The following is a 21,298-nucleotide window of genomic DNA, read 5'->3' as shown; positions in this document are numbered from 1 at the left end:
TACGTGTCGTACCCCCCGTGTACCTACACCCCAGTACGTTCCAGTCGTACCCCCACCCCTGGACGTGTCGTACCACCGTGAACCTACACCCCAGTACGTTCCAGTCGTACCCCCACCCCAGTACGTGTCGTACCACCGTCAATGTACACCCCCCCACCCCAGTACGTGTCGTACCACCGTCAATGTACACCCCCCACCCCTGGACGTGTCGTACCCCCCGTGTACCCACACCCCAGTACGTTCCAGTCGTACCCCCACCCCTGGACATGTCGTAACACCGTGAACCTACACCCCAGTACGTTCCAGTCGTACCCCCACCCCAGTACGTGTCGTACCACCGTCAATGTACACCCCCCCACCCCAGTACGTGTCGTACCACCGTCAATGTACACCCCCCACCCCTGGACGTGTCGTACCCCCCGTGTACCCACACCCCAGTACGTTCCAGTCGTACCCCCACCCCTGGACGTGTCGTAACACCGTGAACCTACACCCCAGTACGTTCCAGTCGTACCCCCACCCCAGTACGTGTCGTACCACCGTCAATGTACACCCCCCCACCCCAGTACGTGTCGTACCACCGTCAATGTACACCCCCCACCCCTGGACGTGTCGTACCCCCCCTGTACCTACACCCCAGTACGTTCCAGTCGTACCCCCACCCCAGTACGTGTCGTACCACCGTCAATGTACACCCCCCACCCCTGGACGTGTCGTACCACCGTGAACCTACACCCCAGTACGTTCGAGTCGTACCCCCACCCCAGGACGTGTCATAGCCCCGTCTACCCACACCCCAGTACGTTCCAGTCGTACCCCCACCCCAGTACGTTCCTGGCGCACCCCCAACCCAACCTCCTAAGTACGGAGCGCACCCCATGCCCCAACATCACAACCGCATGTACGAGTCTTACAAAGCCACACACAAGGACAAAATCGTACAACCAAATGGCCCATGTACACACCGTACACACGCTCAAAACGCACGTACACAACCAGGACAAAATAAAACAACACAAGAATACACCATTCGAAAGGCACACAGCCACTAAACATGGCCAACAACCACTTAAATAACACAATCACTGACCTGCAACTGCCAAAAACAAACAGAGGCCCAATACACCACCACTCCTTATAACACACCCACCCAAAATTCAAAAACTGCCACACCCACCCATGGACCAATAAAAAGGGCCCACACACACAAACCATGAGCCTTTGCAACAGACTCACTGCTGCCAGACACCACAGAACCAGACTACAAGCTACACCACACCTTACACTTGCACACCTTCACACGACCACCCTCACAAACACCCTCTCATCACATTCACACACACACACAACCATCCACACCCCCCCCCCAACATCCACACCCCCCCCACACCCACACCATCCCCACCCACACCCCTCACCATGCCCACTACCAAGAATCCAAAGTTCAGTCACCGAGAGTTGGAGGTCCTTGTTGATCAAATCCTCAGAGTCGAGCCACAGATCTTTGGAACATTGGTCAGAAGCACCAGCCAGGCAGCCAAAACAGCCATGTGGCAGACCATCGTCGATGCTGTGAATGCTGTTGCGGACACCAGGAGGACCAAGCAGGATTGCCAGAACAGGTGGTACGATCTGCGGAGGAGGGTCAGAGCCAAGAGGCAGGAGGAACACGACCAGGCCAACGCCACCGGAGGAGGGCCCTCCCGCAGAGCCGTACAGTACCATCCCTGGGAGGAGAGGGTGATGGCCATACTGCCGGTGGAGGCAGTTGAAGGAGTAGAAGGACTCCGAGACCCGGGTGAGTACACAAACAACGCACCTCACATGGGGGGAACTGCAACCACAACCAAAATTAATAACAGGCACGCAACCACCACAAGCCATCGCATTACTCAACCACACTCCATGAGCAGGCACATGCCACTGCTGCCACCATGCCCCATGCACCCAGCTGGACAATGTCAAGTCACAGGCCACAGAAGACAACAACACATGACACGGTAACCCGGATGGCGGGAGGCTGGGCACCAAGAATCACATAGTGCGACTCCAAAGCAGACAACAATGCCCTCTGCCCATATGGCCTAGGTCACAGCCAGACAAACACTGTGTCCCAACACAGGAATGACTTGCCAGCAAATGGCGGACGCCTTGCATCAACACATGGGGGTGAAGGCACTGTTTTGCACATGCCAGCAGCTAATGAACAGCCAACAGTGTGAAAGAGTGGCAGCACACACCACCACAGCAGCAGCGCACAGACACACAGCAGACAAAATGGGTGCCTGGAGATCAGAAACAAACTCACATCAACAGGCCAAGGGCCACTCAAAGATCTGCTAACAGTGTGTGCCCAGGAAGCTGGGCCAAGGTGACAGAGGGTGACACACGGAGGGAGGGAGAGGGGGACACAGAGGGAGGGAGAGGGGGACAGAGAGGGAGGGAGAGGGGGACAGAGAGAGAGGGAGACACAGGAAGATGGACACAGGGAGGAGGCTGACACACAGAGGGAGGGAGAGGGGGACAGAGAGGGAGGGAGAGGGGGACAGAGAAGGAGGGAGACACAGGGAGAGCAAATCAGTCCTTTGGTGTGTGGGAATGTCTGCTCGTCAGCAGGTGGACTGCGTGCATGTAGACAAGGGTGGCCAGTGCCAGAACCCCCCCTCTTCATCATGGCAAAACGCAGGGCCATGTTACAACCTGTACACGAGCACAAGGACAGCCACCTGCATCATATGAGTGTGTGGATCCACTCCATGTGCACATGTACAGTGCTACAAGGAAGGCGCAAATGCATAGCTCGGCACACATGCACACTCCACTGCTGACTGCAGTCACACTTGACGCAGCAAGTAAGACTGTGCCACACATAGTTAAAGGGGCCAAATTGGTGCCCAAGGGACACACACATGCACAAGTGCCCTGTGAGTGGAATGCAAGACAGATCCTAATTCCAAGAGGAAATGTGCCAACTTTGTAACGGATGAAACATGGATGTTGCATGGATCAAAATTAACATTGTCTCTCTCACACACAGGTCAACGTCGTGCTGCACCCCCCAACACTGGGGGGGAACACTCACAGGACCCGGATCTGCAGGAGACCGATCCCACCGGCAGCGACCACTCTCACCACTCTGCGGACGACCCCGACCGACCTGGCCCCTCTGGTGTCCAACCACCTGCAGCACCTGCGTCAGGTACAACCGTGCCAACCACCACCCCCACTCCTGCCACATCCCAGGAGACACCCAGGATCCCTGCCCCAACACCACAATGCAGCCAGGCTCGCCAGGAGGGACACGGTGTCCCGGGCACCCAGGAGGAGGCAGGCGACAACGCCAATGCCACCCCTCAGGGGTCCCGGAGACCCCATGTGCCCACAAGTGCAGGCCAGACGCAAGTGGGCAGGGGTGGTGGGAGTGGAGGACGGCGGAGGCGCGAGCCTGACCAGTTGGCTGGGGATCCGGTATTTTCCCATGTCCGTAACATCCTGGACTCATACCGGCAGGACACCACGGGCATGGCCCAGGTTGTGTCCGTCCTCGAGGGGATCAAGGTCCAGCAGGCCCAGCAACATGCGGAGCTAATAGCCTGTCTACAGCTACACCAACGGAGGATGGAGGACAGACAGGCTCAGCAAGTGACGGCGTCCCAGGGGATTCACGCTGAACTCCGTCGGATGGCCGACACCATGGCCGACCCTCCCTGTGCCAGAAGGCGGAGAACATCACCACCCACAGGGAGGGATCATGAGGAGGAGGAGGAAACATCCGACGGAGCATCCCAGACGTCGTCACGGCCTGCTGCTGAGGTTCCCCGCAGGAAGCCGGGTCGTCCACGGAAAGAACCGTGAGGGTGGCTGCTACATCACCATCTCCCAGGACACCTGGCCTGGCACCTGGCCCACTGGAGCAACAGCATCACAGCATCAAGAGACATTCTCTGCCACATGGCCCTGCTGGTCACTGGCTGACCAATGTTGACAAATACTGTGGCATGGACTCTGAGGATTTCCAATGGCAAGGACACCAACTCCCCTACTGAACTTTGGATTCCCTAATCCCGGAAAGGCCCTCACTTGGCCCCCCCCCCCCCAATAATAAATCACACTATTAAGAGTAGATGCCTGCTGGTAGCATTATTACCTAACATGTGTCTTGTACAGTCTAAACATGCCTGAGTCATCTGTTCACTTCAACCATCCACACCCTGGGGCCTGAGTCTGGCACAGGACACATGGGTCACAGTTTTCTAGGCAAGACAGACATGGAGCACCATACACACCCGTGATGGTCAGAACCAGCTGAGGGGGTGGCCGAACAACCGTGCTGACAGACACATTGAGTACAGCAACAGTCATGCGCAGAGGTCAGGGATCCTGGCCCGTGTCCTGGGGGGCACCCAGGTACGTGTAGACAGGTGGCAGAACCATGTCCTGCAAGCTTGAGTCCGGTGGATGCAGAGAATGGGGTCATGGACAACGTTGGATGCATGGGGATGGCACATGTCACAATACCCACACAGTCATGGACATCATGCCCATTACACAGTCTCAGCACACACACACAGCTTGCATCTTGCCACTCGACACATCGACACATAGCCACAATCAGGGAATACCATGCCAGACATGCAGGATGCACCGTGCCAACACACCAGCAGTGACTGAGAAGAGGCACCTTGGAGGCATAGGGACACCTTTAATAGTCATGTGTTTGGGATTGCAGAGGCGACTTGAAGTACACATGAACACATCATGTGGAGTAACATGTGGCTCCAACACTGGCACCCCCCTTCTGCAGCACAAATGCGTGATAGCCATGGAACTGGCACACAAGTGTCGGATAACAGCTAAATACCCACAGCTGCTCACGGAGAGACTGCCATACACCATACATCCGCTGATGTGGAAGTCCCACGCCATGTCAAGACAATGTTAACCGTATGTGTCCGAGGGAAGTGTCACACACATTGATGCCTTCATCACAATCCACTATCCCATCACTGATGACTGACAACCAGGCAGCCCATCTATTCAGGTGTACCCAGCTGCATGTCGTGTCCCATGGGGATGCCACATGTCTGCAGAGGACCAAAACCCCGACCGGGGCAGTGTGCACACATCGTGAACAACTGCCACACCCAATACACCCCAGATGCATCCCTTACCCCATGGAGACTTCCAAACGTGTCCGTGCCTGTAACGCTGAGTCAGCCCACGATGCCATGTCCATGATGAATAGCAGTGCCACAACAATGCAACCAGAAGACGGCATGCACAGGTACCTGGGGAAGAGAGACACACAAGAAGTCAGCCACAAAAAGCACAGCCACTTGCATGTGCATTTACTCGACACATGTATGTATGACAACATGCTAGGTCACAATTATGCCTGGGGAAATACTACCATCACTGCCACCATCACTCCAGTGACACACCCACACACACCTCTGACCCACGTGCCATACATGCAGGTGGAGACACACATCACAACGCATGCCACACGGGGACCAATGCGTGCACACTCAGACCCTGGTACTCACCACTAAGCAAAGAAGTCGCGTATGAGCCGAGTCCGGATGTCCTCTTGCGGCTCCACATCCTCCACATCACTAGCCCCATTGCCAAGCCCTTCGTCCTCCACGGGTGGATGGTCCTCGTCATCTTGATCCAGGATGAGGGGCACAGCTCTTTCAACTGCCATGTTGTGCAGCATGCAGCAGACCATGAAGATCTTGCAGACCTTCGCCGGGGCATATGGGAGTGCGCCCCCGGTCTTGTGGAGGCACCTGAATCGGCTCTTCAGCATGCCAAACGTCCTCTCTATCACTCGCCTTGTCCGGCCATGGGCGGTGTTGTAGCGGAGCTGGGCCGGCGTGATGGGGTTGCGGAGAGGTGTCAGCAGCCAAGGCATGTTGGGATAGCCAGCGTCCCCTAAATGGAAAGCACATGGATATCGTTAGAACTGGCGAAGCGGTAGTGCTGCTCGGCCAAACAGAATACAGGACAGACAGACTGTACCCACCAACAACACATGCCCGTTCGTTGCGCAGCTGCATCATCATATCAGGCATCCCGCTACGCCTCATGATGTAGGCATCGTGTGCTGATCCTGGAAAACGAGCACAGACATGTGAAATCACCATGTTGGACAGACACACCACAAGGGCATTGATGGAGTGGTAGTGCTTCCGATTGCGGTACGCCACCTCCCGTGCGTGTGGTGGTACCAAACCTACATGTGTCCCATCTATGGACCCAATGACATGGGGCATCCCTCCCAGGGCATAGAAACCACGCTTGACCTCAGTCATCTGTTCAGGGGTTGGGAACTTGATGAAGTCATCCAGGTGAATCAACATGGCCTCCAAGAAATCATGCAGCACACCGCTGAACATGCTCTGGGACATGCCACCAACATGAGCTATGGTATATTGGAAGGTACCCGTGGCAAGGAAATGTAGGGCAGCCATTACCTTCAGCTGGGGTGTCAGTGCCGTAGGATACCTGTGCTGCGGTTGCAGGTGTGGTGCCAGTCTCGCCGTCAGCTCCAGAATCAACGGTTGGGTGAAGCGGTAGAGCCGGATCGTGTCATTCTCCTGCATGGTGGCCAAGTCTGGAATTCTTCTGGCAACAGGAGGCGCTCTGCAGTAATTTGGAAGTGACAAGGAAGAGTGAGTGCACTACGAGAACAACTCATGTCTACTGAGCACATGTAAATCTGGCAATACACACATGCCACATAGGGAGTCAGGCATGTGCTACATGCCCAGGACACGTATGGATGCAAGGTGACACTCCTTCCAAGACCCAGCTACACACGGTGATTGAGAACCTCCCCATGCCACGCCATGAAAATAGCTGTGTCCCAGTGCAAGTGCACTGCCCGACGCAAGACAGGAGTGACATACACCCACACATCAGCAGAAGTGTGATGCTGATTGCAGAGACTGGCAGCGGAACACTTGAGCCACAGGTCACATGACATTACACTAGTCCAGCCCACACACCTTGCCATGAAGGTGCACATGTCATGACTCCCCACACATTCCTTGTGAGTTTGCTGACATGGCCTTGTCACGCTACTCCGTGTCCCTTGCATACATGTGCACCTCACATCCGGTAACACATGTGGCATGGTGTTGGGAACAGTGTGCAATGACAATCTACACACAGCCACATGTTGGTTGCTGCAACGGCTGCAGCTTTTGAGGGTGCTACAACATCAACCCGATGTAAATCCCGGACACATATATGGCATAGTCACATTGTGCACTGTGGGTAGTGATGAGTCATGTGTCATGACCCCTGTACCGGGCATCATGGGACACTTCCGTGTGTTGGTGTCCGTGCCATGCCAGTGACGCTCACCCCAAGTGCGCAGTCCCACATGCACACATGTCAAAGGAGTCAAGGGCATGCCTGGCACACATTGCACCCTCACACAGTACACATGTACACATCTCATCATACATCTGGTGCCTTCTCCACTCAGGAGGCATGTTCCACATCACAGCCTGTGACACCTGTGCCCCACACATGTGGTAATGCACAGACGATGCCTTGGTGTCCATTCCTGGACAAGTATGTCCATCCATGGACAAGTATGTCCGCCCTATTCCGACATGTGTGTCGCCTATCACCACAGTGATGTGTAAAATCCGCCGTACTGCTGCTGAGAGGGCCTGTGCATGTTCCCAAATCACTGTGGGAGTGCTGCCGTATGTGTACCCATCGTGATGGCGAGCGTAGATGCGAGTGTACGGTCCTTACCACTACGGGTACGCATACGCGTGCAGAGCCATAGTGATAGTGAGCGTAGATGCGAGTGTACGGTCCGTACCACTACGGGTACGCATACGCGTGCAGAGCCATAGTGATAGTGAGCGTAGATGCGAGTGTACGGTCCGTACCACTACGGGTACGCATACGCGTGCAGACCCATAGTGATAGAGAGCGTAGATGCGAGTGTACGGCCCTATCACTATGGGTCTGCACGCGTATGCGTACCCATAGTGGTACGGACCGTACACTCGCATCTACGCTCACTATCACTATGGCTCTGCACGCGTATGCGTACCCATAGTGGTACGGACCGTACACTCGCATCTACGCTCACTATCACTATGGCTCTGCACGCGTATGCGTACCCGTAGTGGTACGGACCGTACACTCGCATCTACGCTCACTATCACTATGGCTCTGCACGCGTATGCGTACCCGTAGTGGTACGGACCGTACACTCGCATCTACGCTCACTATCACTATGGCTCTGCACGCGTATGCGTACCCGTAGTGGTACGGACCGTACACTCGCATCTACGCTCACTATCACTATGGCTCTGCACGCGTATGCGTACCCGTAGTGGTACGGACCGTACACTCGCATCTACGCTCACTATCACTATGGGTCTGCACGCGTATGCGTACCCGTAGTGGTACGGACCGTACACTCGCATCTACACTCACTATCACTATGGCTCTGCACGCGTATGCGTACCCGTAGTGGTACGGACCGTACACTCGCATCTACGCTCACTATCACTATGGCTCTGCACGCGTATGCGTACCCGTAGTGGTACGGACCGTACACTCGCATCTACGCTCACTATCACTATGGCTCTGCACGCGTATGCGTACCCGTAGTGATAGTGAGCGTAGATGCGAGTGTTCGGTCCGTACCACTACGGGTACGCATACGCGTGCAGACCAAAAGTGATGGAGAGCGTAGGCATGCATGTACGGGCCGTTGCCATGCATTTGGGGTGCCCTAGGGCCCCCACACGCACCGTACCTGTGTGTGATGCTCCAAATTACATAGGGGACAAGTATTAAGGCCTACATGCATGCTGGTTGTCATGGAGACCAAGTTCAAAATTCGAAATTGTTCTGGAAGGTGCACAGCAGAAGTCAGTTGGGATTTGTCTACTTTGTTGCAATGTGTTTGTGGGGCTGACATCATGCAGGAGAATGAAACCGATAGAGAACCCACAGACTGCTAGGTTTGAAGGGATTGGTGGAAACATAGGATGCAAATGTGAGTGACCAATCTCTCTGTACTCCTGTGCATGAGACTGGGCAGAAGGGCACATATAAGGCAGCCAGGTCCCATGAGGGAGCACTTGCCTGCACATCTTTGCATTCGTTGACCCAGCTGCTGCTACTGATTCCCTGGAAGCATGTCAAGGGCTGTGGAGAGGACACAGCCATTCACCCTGGAGGAGAACATGGCTCTGCTGGATGTGATCCTCCCACAGTACTCCATGCTGTATGGGCGACCAGGTTATCAGGTGAGTGCATAGGCCACTGCCACAGACTGTCCCTATGTGGTGACTGTGACTTCTGCCATTGCGTCCAGGTGTAACACACATGCCATGTACTGTCGGGGGGGTCCCAGGGGGGGGGTGCCTGATGTCTCCCAGCAGTGCCCTGAGACAGGTGGGGTGGGTGCCCATCACTCCCAGCAGTGCCCTGAGACAGGAGGGGTGGGTGCAGAGTCCTCCCAGCAGTGCCCTGAGACAGGAGGGGTGGGTGCAGAGTCCTCCCAGCAGTGCCCTGAGACAGGAGGGGTGTGTGCAGAGTCCTCCCAGCATTGCCCTGAGACAGGAGGGGTGGGTGCAGAGTCCTCCCAGCAGTGCCCTGAGACAGGAGGGGTGGGTGCGGAGTCCTCCCAGCAGTGCCCTGAGACAGGAGGGGTGTGTGCAGAGTCCTCCCAGCAGTGCCCTGAGACAGGAGGGGTGGGTGCAGAGTCCTCCCAGCAGTGCCCTGAGACAGGAGGGGTGGGTGCAGAGTCCTCCCAGCAGTGCCCTGAGACAGGAGGGGTGGGTGCAGAGTCCTCCCAGCATTGCCCTGAGACAGGAGGGGTGGGTGTGGAGTCCTCACAGCAGTGCCCTGAGACAGGTGGGGTGGGTGCCCATCACTCCCAGCAGTGCCCTGAGACAGGAGGGGTGGGTGCAGAGTCCTCCCAGCAGTGCCCTGAGACAGGAGGGGTGTGTGCAGAGTCCTCCCAGCATTGCCCTGAGACAGGAGGGGTGGGTGTGGAGTCCTCACAGCAGTGCCCTGAGCCAGGAGGGGTGGGTGTGGAGTCCTCACAGCAGTGCCCTGAGACAGGTGGGGTGGGTGCCCATCACTCCCAGCAGTGCCCTGAGACAGGAGGGGTGGGTGCAGAGTCCTCCCAGCAGTGCCCTGAGACAGGAGGGGTGTGTGCAGAGTCCTCCCAGCATTGCCCTGAGACAGGAGGGGTGGGTGTGGAGTCCTCACAGCAGTGCCCTGAGCCAGGAGGGGTGGGTGTGGAGTCCTCACAGCAGTGCCCTGAGACAGGTGGGGTGGGTGCCCATCACTCCCAGCAGTGCCCTGAGACAGGAGGGGTGGGTGCAGAGTCCTCCCAGCAGTGCCCTGAGACAGGAGGGGTGTGTGCAGAGTCCTCCCAGCATTGCCCTGAGACAGGAGGGGTGGGTGTGGAGTCCTCACAGCAGTGCCCTGAGCCAGGAGGGGTGGGTGTGATGCACAGTGTGAGCCTAGATCATTGATTGTGACATTGCCATCATTCCACCTGTGTACCCACTGTGGCACGTAGTGCTTTTCCCCTCACCAGGGGATGATGTCCCTATGACAAAGGTGCAATGCGTTGGCTGCATGACATGCCTTGTTGTTACCAGCTAATTTGTACCCATATGTCTCTCTGTGACATGTGGCTGGTGTATTGATGTGGTGTCACTTGTTCCTCCTCACAGGTAGGCGCCACTGCCAAGGAGCAGATCTGGCTGACCGCCGTCAGTGCCGTGAGGGGTGTGGATGGTCGGAGGCGGCGCCTGGCCCAGGTGAGGAAACGCTGGCAGGATATCCGGTGCTGGACGCGGAGGATTGCACGGCTCCTGCTGGGGGACTCACCTGAGAGCCACAAGAACCGCGGCCGCCGCCGTCTGAGCCACCTCCACAGGCGTGTGCTGCCGGTGGTCTTTCCAGACCTTGAGAGGCGCTTACAGGCGATGCAGCAGCCGGAAGGGGGTAGGTACATGTGTGTTTGTTGTGTGTCACCGGCATTTGTAAGGGCACAGTAGCATGAATCCACTGGCAGGGTTTAAAGGTGCTGTGCAGATCCTGTTTGCCCCAGTATAGCGCTGTGCCCCTGCCACCCTTCCCCTCCTTGCAATGTGTTCCCTGGTCTGTGTGTAGTCACTCCTTCACAGGGTAATGTAGGCTGGCGCTTTGTCCACAGGAACAATGTCTGTAGCATCATGTGTGGGGGTGGTGTGTAACAGGTTGTGGGACCTTGCCTGTGCACTGTCAAGTTCACTGCATGTGGGTTCCATGTCAGTTGGCACTGATGCTGACTCCAGACATGGGAGTTGGTCTCTCATGTGTCATGCCTTACAGCGCGCATGTCCTATGTAGTGGCCTGTGACATGATGTGCATGACTGTGCGATACACATAGTGCAGGGATGGTGACGTGTGTTGCTGTCATTACCATTCAGTAGCATGTAGTTGCGTGCCCACTACTGTCCCCTGGGGCACCTTTTCCTCAGTGGTGTATGTGTCATCATGAACGTGGCCACTGTCAGTGTCTACAGCGTAAGTTGTGCTCTGTGCCATTGTCCCCTGTCACCATGTATATAGACGTGCTAATTTGTACAGGTGTCCACTGTGCAGCCTGACCTGATTGTCCTTCTTCATACTCACAGTTGCCAGTGCCTGTGTGTCTTGTTATACTCATCTGAGGATGGGCACTGGTACCTCATTATTTGTACAGGCGCACCTTGGCTGTTTGGCGTCCAATCTTGCTTTTTGCCTGCCCCTGTGTGTATCACCCAGACCATGAGATGTTGGTGCCACCTGTGTCTCCACAATTTGCCTCGTGTAGGGTCTTGTTGGGGCGGGCAATGCCTATGTGTTAAATCCTGATTACCACTTGCTGGGTCTGGGCAGTGTGTGATGTGCCTGGACACACACGCAATGTGCAGTGACCGAGTCATGTTGTGCATGTTTTCAGCATTACCTATGCAGCATGTGTCTCAAGTTCATGGATATGGTCCCTGGTCATCGGTATTTTCGCCAACGCTGTGTGGTGCAGATGCAGTGCTGGATTGTCCCCAGGACCTGGGTGCTATGTCAGACTCCTTTTCCTGTGTTTAGCTATTGTCTCATGCTCTCCATGGTATTTCAGTGGCATGGTGGCTCAACCAACTGTGTGTTTCATGCCCTACATCGGTACCCTGTTCAGTAGATGTTAGGGATCTTCCTTTTCAGGCCATGCAATGTTACCTATGTAGATTGGACTCATGTGACAGATGTGTACAGGTGTCTGAATAATTTCTGTCTCTCCACCCTGCCCACAGCATCGTCGGGGGACACAGAGGGAGACATGGACACAGACCAGGCGGAGGGACCGAGCACCAGTGCCAGCCGTGACATCGGGTCTGGCACATCGAGTGGGACAGAGGCGGAGGAGAGTGTGGCCGAGGACCTGTCGACTGGCACATCAGACTACGAAGCTGACAGGTCCGGGGACGATGTCGCCGAGTGGGCGGAGGCTGCACCAGCAGCTGACAGCGGAACAACACCTCGCACCGCCCCCTCAGTTTCCACCAGCCGCCTCCCACTTGCTCGTGTCCCTTCCCAGCGTGCCCGGTCACAGCATGTCTCCTTCCTGCCAGGCACCGCGCCCCCTGCCCCTGTCTCCACTGCTGCCGCCAATGCAGAGTCTGTGGACATCCAGCGGCAACTGCAGGTTGGTCAGGCTGCGATCCTTAATGTCCTCCATGCCCACGGCAAAACCCTCACCAACATCGAGGCTTTCTTGGAGGGCATTCATTCATCGCAGGCTGACCAACGCAACTTGCTGAGGTCCATCGACTCCACACTGACTGCAGCAGTGGGTCTCCTGCAGCGCGACCTCCCCCCACCTACCCCTGCCCCATCCACACTTCCCACTCCCATGCCTGTCACATGTACACCCAGACGTCGGCATGCACCCACATCAACGGACACGGGCACCACACCAGCAGGGAAGGTCCACCGCACTCCTCCTGACACGCACACACAGGGTGAGGTAGGCACACCCACTGGGTCGGGGGGCAAACGTGTGACACGCAGCCATAGTGGGAGTCCGCATTCCACCCAGTCCACTCCCTCCAAATCCCCTCCCCTCAGCTCTCCTGGCCACATCTCCCCCAAGGACTCCTTCATGGCCGCTCTGTCCCTGAGCCCCACAGTTACACCACCACGCAAGCGGTCACGGAGGTCCCCGGTCAGGGTGGTTGAGTCTCCCCCCCTGTCTCCACCCTCCCCCGGTGGCGCTGCGACCCATCCCTCTGACCCCCCCCCCCTCCTTGGGGCCTGAGGTCCCTTCGGGTGCAGGGGACTCCCTGGAGGACCTTGCAAAGGTGTGTAGTGCCATCCTGGCCTCCGCCTTTGGCACTGACCCACCCCCTGTGGTGGACTCCTCCATCCCTGCACCCACAACGCCGCCCCTTTGCCCTGATGTCCCTGCGGTGCCTGTTGCTCCCCCCCCCCTGATGCCCTCACCAGTGTGGAAGACGATGCCATTTGACTGTGCAGGCAAGGTAGGGGACACGCATCCCACTGTGTCCCCCATCCAGCTGAGAATCATTGACTGCCCTATGGGCTTTGTGAAGATTGAACTGCCTGCGATCCACGGACATTGTGCTCCTGCTGAATAAAGCTTAATTTTGTTTTCATTATCACACTACTGCTATGCTGGTATTGGTGTTGGTGGGGCTGCTACATGGTTTTGGGTGGTGTGTAAGGGTTTGGGTGTGTGGGATATGTAGTAGTGTACTGCTCATTGGTGGGACCCTGTGATCTGTGTGCCATCACAAGGTGTTGGCTAACTTTCTTTGTTCATGTAGGCAGTTACTGCATGGTGCACTTGTCCAAGGGTGTATTCCTTCCTCTGTGTACCCAGCTTTCTTCCCTGCAGGGTGTTCCCAATGTTTAGCGCAGAGCTGTGTCTACATGAGCTGTGTGTGTGACGGAGCCCTTCTACTTTGGCCATGCATGCAGGGCCATGTCTCCACCTGCGACAATCGTGGCATCCTTGGTGATCACTGTACTTGTGTGTGGAGTCTGTTGACATTAGTTCATGGGGACATGTTCCCTTGTAGCCAGTATGCATGTGGATAATTCTGGCCTCACACACATGTGTTACACCCCTCCAGTCTCAGGGCACTGCTGGGAGTGATGGGCACCCACCCCTCCTGTCTCAGGGCACTGCTGGGAGGACTCCACACCCACCCCTCCTGTCTCAGGGCACTGCTGGGAGGACTCTGCACACACCCCTCCTGTCTCTGGGCACTGCTGGGAGTGATGGGCACCCACCCCTCCTGTCTCAGGGCACTGCTGGGAGGACTCCACACCCACCCCTCCTGTCTCAGGGCACTGCTGGGAGGACTCCACACCCACCCCTCCTGTGTCTGGGCACTGCTGGGAGGACTCTGCACCCACCCCTCCTGTCTCAGGGCACTGCTGGGAGGACTCTGCACCCACCCCTCCTGTGTCAGGGCACTGCTGGGAGGACTCCACACCCACCCCTCCTGTCTCAGGGCACTGCTGGGAGTGATAGGCACCCACCCCTCCTGTCTCAGGGCACTGCTGGGAGGACTCCACACCCACCCCTCCTGTGTCTGGGCACTGCTGGGAGGACTCCACACCCACCCCTCCTGTGTCTGGGCACTGCTGGGAGGACTCTGCACCCACCCCTCCTGTCTCAGGGCACTGCTGGGAGGACTCTGCACCCACCCCTCCTGTGTCAGGGCACTGCTGGGAGGACTCCACACCCACCCCTCCTGTCTCAGGGCACTGCTGGGAGGACTCCGCACACACCCCTCCTGTCTCAGGGCACTGCTGGGAGGACTCCACACCCACCCCTCCTGTGTCTGGGCACTGCTGGGAGGACTCTGCACCCACCCCTCCTGTCTCAGGGCACTGCTGGGAGGACTCTGCACCCACCCCTCCTGTCTCAGGGCACTGCTGGGAGGACTCCACACCCACCCCTCCTGTGTCTGGGCACTGCTGGGAGGACTCTGCACCCACCCCTCCTGTGTCTGGGCACTGCTGGGAGGACTCTGCACCCACCCCTCCTGTGTCAGGGCACTGCTGGGAGGACTCCACACCCACCCCTCCTGTCTCAGGGCACTGCTGGGAGGACTCCGCACACACCCCTCCTGTCTCAGGGCACTGCTGGGAGGACTCTGCACACACCCCTCCTGTCTCAGGGCACTGCTGGGAGGACTCCACACCCACCACTCCTGTCTCAGGGCACTGCTGGGAGGACTCTGCACACACCCCTCCTGTCTGTGGGCACTGCTGGGAGTGATGGGCACCCACCCCTCCTGTCTCAGGGCACTGCTGGGAGGACTCCACACCCACCCCTCCTGTCTCAGGGCACTGCTGGGAGGACTCCGCACACACCCCTCCTGTCTCAGGGCACTGCTGGGAGGACTCTGCACACACCCCTCCTGTCTCAGGGCACTGCTGGGAGGACTCCACACCCACCACTCCTGTCTCAGGGCACTGCTGGGAGGACTCCACACCCACCCTTCCTGTCTCAGGGCACTGCTGGGAGGACTCCACACCCACCCCTCCTGTGTCTGGGCACTGCTGGGAGGACTCTGCACCCACCCCTCCTGTCTCAGGGCACTGCTGGGAGGACTCTGCACCCACCCCTCCTGTCTCAGGGCACTGCTGGGAGGACTCCACACCCACCCCTCCTGTGTCTGGGCACTGCTGGGAGGACTCTGCACCCACCCCTCCTGTGTCTGGGCACTGCTGGGAGGACTCTGCACCCACCCCTCCTGTGTCAGGGCACTGCTGGGAGGACTCCACACCCACCCCTCCTGTCTCAGGGCACTGCTGGGAGGACTCCGCACACACCCCTCCTGTCTCAGGGCACTGCTGGGAGGACTCTGCACACACCCCTCCTGTCTCAGGGCACTGCTGGGAGGACTCCACACCCACCACTCCTGTCTCAGGGCACTGCTGGGTGGACTCTGCACACACACCTCCGATTTCTGGATATGTGCGCTTGGCACATACACGGTGGGGGTACGCACAATGCATTCGAGGTGAGGGTACGAGTCTACTGACACTGGTGTGGTGGGGGTACGCTCCGTACGTCCGCGGGTGTGGGTACGGGTCGTACTTACACTGTTGGGCAGGGGGGTACGCTCCTTGCATTCACGGGTGGGGGTACGGGTCGTACTTACACTGTTGGGCTGGGGGTACGCTCCGTACGTCCACGGGTGGGGGTACGGGTCGTTCTTACACTGTTGGCATGGGGGGTACGCTCCTTGCATTCGCGGGTGGGGGTACGGGTCGTACTTACACTGTTGGGCTGGGGGTATGCTCCGTACGTCCACGGGTGGGGGTACGGGTCGTTCTTACACTGTTGGGCAGGGGGGTACGCTCCTTGCATTCGCGGGTGGGGGTACGGGTTGTACTTACACTGTTGGGCTGGGGGTACGCTCCGTACGTCCGCGGGTGTGGGTACGGGTCGTACTTACACTGTTGGGCAGGGGGGTACGCTCCTTGCATTCGCGGGTGGGGGTACGGGTCGTACTTACACTGTTGGGCTGAGGGTACGCTCCATGCATACGCGGGTGGGGGTACGGGTCGTACTTACACTGTTGGGCTGGGGGGTACGCTCCTTGCATTCGTGGGTGGGGGTTCGAGTCGTACTTACACTGTTGGCATGGGGGGTACGCTCCATGCATACGCGGGTGGGGGTACGGGTCGTACTTACACTGTTGGGCTGGGGGGTACGCTCCTTGCATTCGTGGGTGGGGGTTCGAGTCGTACTTACACTGTTGGCATGGGGGGTACGCTCCGTACGTCCGCGGGTGGGGGTACGGGTCGTTCTTACACTGTTGGCATGGGGGGTACGCTCCTTGCATTCGCGGGTGGGGGTACGGGTCGTACTTACACTGTTGGGCTGGGGGGTACGCTCCTTGCATTCGTGGGTGGGGGTTCGAGTCGTACTTACACTGTTGGCATGGGGGGTACGCTCCATGCATACGCGGGTGGGGGTACGGGTCGTACTTACACTGTTGGCATGGGGGGTACGCTCCTTGCATTCGTGGGTGGGGGTTCGAGTCGTACTTACACTGTTGGCATGGGGGGTACGCTCCGTACGTCCGCGGGTGGGGGTACGGGTCGTTCTTACACTGTTGGCATGGGGGGTACGCTCCTTGCATACGCGGGTGGGGGTACGGGTCGTACTTGCACTGTTGGGGTGGGGGGTACGCTCCTTGCATACGGGGTGGGGGTAGGGTCCGTACATATCCGTCCCCACGCTATGTGATGTTTGTGCGGCCCGTACCCAGGCCTTTGCCACGTGGGTGCGATCCGTCCCGCCATTGTTGGGGTGACGTGTGTGGGCGTGGTCCGACTCGTACCCACGCTCTTCAGGCGTGGGTACGGGACGTACCTGTCTGGTTGTGTTGCCGGTTCGCGTGGTGACGGACTTCCGTTGTGGCGGTCGCTGGCTTATCAGGACACGCCCCCACCCCCTCGTGGTGACCAGGGCATGGGAGTCAGGTATGTCCAGGCCATGTGTAGTGTGTCACTCATGTGGTTGTTTTGTGGCCTGCCCTGGTCGTGCCACCCCCACCCCACCCCACTTTCCCCCCTCCCTTAGTTATTCTGACCTTCTGCGGCGTCTGCGTCGTAACCTGTAGAGGAGGTGGACTGCTATGAGGGCAGGGATGACTCGTAGGTTCGGGTCCATGTCTGTCCGTCACGTACTGGTCCTCCTTGTTCGCGGCGTCGTCTGTCCGTCGCGTACTGGTGGTCCTTGTTCGCGTCGTCCTGATTTCCCGGCAGTTTTTGGCTGCCGCAAAATATTGACCGTGCGGGGTGACGTCGGTGCGAATCGTGATTCCTGGGTCGTGAATGGCTGGCTGCGTGCGTCCCGACGTCAGGTCGGCGCTTTCCCGGATCGCATTGGTAGGTGTTTTTTGTTCGGTCGGGCTTTTTTACGATTCGTACGGTAATGGTGTACCCGTGCGAATCGTAATTCCTTGTTTGTAAAATTTGACGACCGGGTACGCGTCGGGCGGAGATTATGCTCCGTCCGACGGTTCGTACCCGGTTTTTGCCGGATCGTGATCGGCACCATAGACTGATACTCAAAAAACAACCTAAAATCCAATATAAACACCCATGTAGCTACTCACCAACCCATGCAGACACTTATACACAAAGTGAGAGACTGATATAGATAATTACATATTTAAACATTACTCAGTAAGCCATGTATTCACTAAGATACACTTAATCATTCAGTTATACAATCAATTTTTCAAAAACAAATCATCCATTTAGACACTTATATACCCATTTATTCTTCCATCGACCTTGAGATATACATATTTAAAACATACTTAATTTTCAGAAAAACACACAGTCACTGGATGATGTCATCAGTGATGTCATTTGAGATGTCATCAGTGATGTCATGAGTGATGTCACTGACCATGTCATGAGTGATGTAATATGTTACGTCATCAGCAGTGGATTGCGGGTGCGCGAGTTATAGTTAGCTTAACTAACTATAACGGGGGAATTTCAAGGGTTTTTTATGAGTAAAATGTCCGCTAACTATAACGTGTGTGAAACCTATGGTTTTTTCACTGAATTTGCAAGTTTTTTTAAATGCTAAATCCTAACTATAACGTGTGTGAAACCTATGGTTTTTTCAGTGAATATATATATATATATATATATATATATATATATATATATATATATATATATATATATATATATATATATATATATTTTCTTCAAAGATGCCCATGCAATGAGAGGCGCACTCCTCCAGCTGTTAGTTTACAAAACCTTTATTTCTATGAAACAGCGCTGCAAATTCGAAATTTATATCCATGTGGCCCGACGCGAATTTGCAGCGCTGTTTCATAGAAATAAAGGTTTTGTAAACTAACAGCTGGAGGAGTGCGCCTCTCATTGCATGGGCATCTTTGAAGAAAATTTCACGCGGCAAGTCCAGCCGCGGAGAGATCGCACCGCCCCCTACACTGTGCAGGGGATCGTCTTACCGGCATTGTCTGGTTCAGGGACGGCGCAGCTGTTGCCAGAGCGAGGAACAGAACTTCAAATTCGACGCTAACTGGAGGGCGATGAGTAATCCATTACTGGTTTGCCAAGCACACAGCCACTGGAGGTGCTTAATTGGGGTATTGAGACCACAAGTCCCAGCGTGCATGGCGAAAACTACTAGAAGAGGCACACCTGAGGCCAATAAATGCATGCAGAAACGCGAGGAGCTGTGGGACCCTGAACTTGATGTGCTGACAAACGGCCTCTGAGGAAGAAGCACGATTGCTTTGAAACGCGTCAGGCCACATGGATATAAATTTCGAATTTGCAGCGATGTTTCATAGAAATAAAGGTTTTGTAAACTAACAGCTGGAGGAGTGCGCCTCTCATTGCATGGGCATCTTTGAAGAAAATTTCACGCGGCAAGTCCAGCCGCGGAGAGATCGCACCGCCCCCTACACTGTGCTGGGGATCGTCTTACCGGCATTGTCTGGTTCAGGGACGGCGCAGCTGTTGCCAGAGCGAGGAACAGAACTTCAAATTCGACGCTAACTGGAGGGCGATGAGTAATCCATTACTGGTTTGCCAAGCACACAGCCACTGGAGGTGCTTAATTGGGGTATTGAGACCACAAGTCCCAGCGTGCATGGCGAAAACTACTAAAAGAGGCACACCTGAGGCCAATAAATGCATGCAGAAACGCGAGGAGCTGTGGGACCCTGAACTTGATGTGCTGACAAACGGCCTCTGAGGAAGAAGCACGATTGCTTTGAAACGCGTCAGGCCACATGGATATAAATTTCGAATTTGCAGCGCTGTTTCATAGAAATAAAGGTTTTGTAAACTAACAGCTGGAGGAGTGCGCCTCTCATTGCATGGGCATCTTTGAAGAGAATATATATATATATATATATATATATATAATCTACTGGCGGTCGCCAGTAGATAGTTATAGTTAGGATCGTGTTTCCATAGGAAATCTGAAAATTCTATTTTGAATAACTTTGGCGCCGGTTGACGAATCCTCGCGAAATTTTCAAAACTAATGGGGCGCTCCACTCCGCTCCTACCCTGAAAGTCTCGGGGGGATTCGTCAAGCAGGGGCTGAGAAAAAAGGGGGGTCCCAAAACGTGTTTTCCCCATGCAATTTTCCATAGGGACCTTTAGTCCAAGGTACAGCCCGAACGGCTGAACAGAATTACTTGAAATTTGGCAGAGAGGTAGTCCTCAGCTCAGGGAAGTGCCTTTTGCAGGTCTGGTGTCAATCTGTTCAGTAGTTCCTGAGAAAATCAAAAGTAAAATCATATATATATGTGGGCGGAGCCTAACCACACATCTCATCCTGAGATCTGATTGGCTGTCAGCACTTCATCCAAGAAGTGTTGGCAGCCATCTTGGGACCAATATACATGATAGCACCTCATTAAAAAGCATTGCAGTTAATAGAAGGTTTTAAGACTTTAGTTACATTATAAATCATTTGTTGATGGTACCATACTCATTTTAGGAATTGTGGTATGTTCTAAGGTGATTTCACCATGTGAAAAAGCCTTCAGCTGGGATATCATGATTGAGAGAAAAATATTTTCTCATTCTTTCCCACAGAGGTTTGGAAGGTGATCTATAAGCTAAACTGAGAGCTTATTTTCTGTAAATTCACATTATCTTTCTCAGTCATGTGGGAATGAAGTCTGACATTCTCAGTAGAACATGTGCATCCAACAAGGGCAGAGACTGTCAGTTGATTCCTTTGTGTTCTACTGCAGCTTCCCAGAGTGTTCCAAAGAACAACTAGAGCGCTAACAGTCCTACTTATGATAAACCTATGGCACACCTGAAGCCATCTTGCTTGGATTAAAGTGGTAACTCTTAAAACATTTAATTTAAAAAGGAACAAAATGAGGGGGTTCATTTTTCCATAACAAGTATGATTAGTGCTGCAGAAAGAAAAACTAGGGCACATTTTGACTTCTGAAATCCTCTTTTATTTCATTAAAATATTCTGACATGCAGACTGAAACATGCACTTTCAATACCAGCAGCAGTTTTCCCTGGTGAGCAGTAGCTTTACTACAGTGATCTAATGAGCAAAAAGAGTGCTAACATTCTGAATTTAAGGCAAATGTGTGACACATCTGAATGCCTTCTTGATGGAATCAAAGTAAAAAACTGAAAGTATTTCCTACTGAGGATGACTGCAGTAAATGAGGAAATTAGGAA

The sequence above is a fragment of the Triturus cristatus genome, chromosome 8, assembly GCF_964204655.1.
Source record: "Triturus cristatus chromosome 8, aTriCri1.1, whole genome shotgun sequence".
NCBI classification, from domain to species: Eukaryota; Metazoa; Chordata; class Amphibia; order Caudata; family Salamandridae; genus Triturus; species Triturus cristatus.
The sequence above is the reverse complement of the archived record's forward strand: the minus strand, read 5'-3'. Positions refer to the sequence as shown.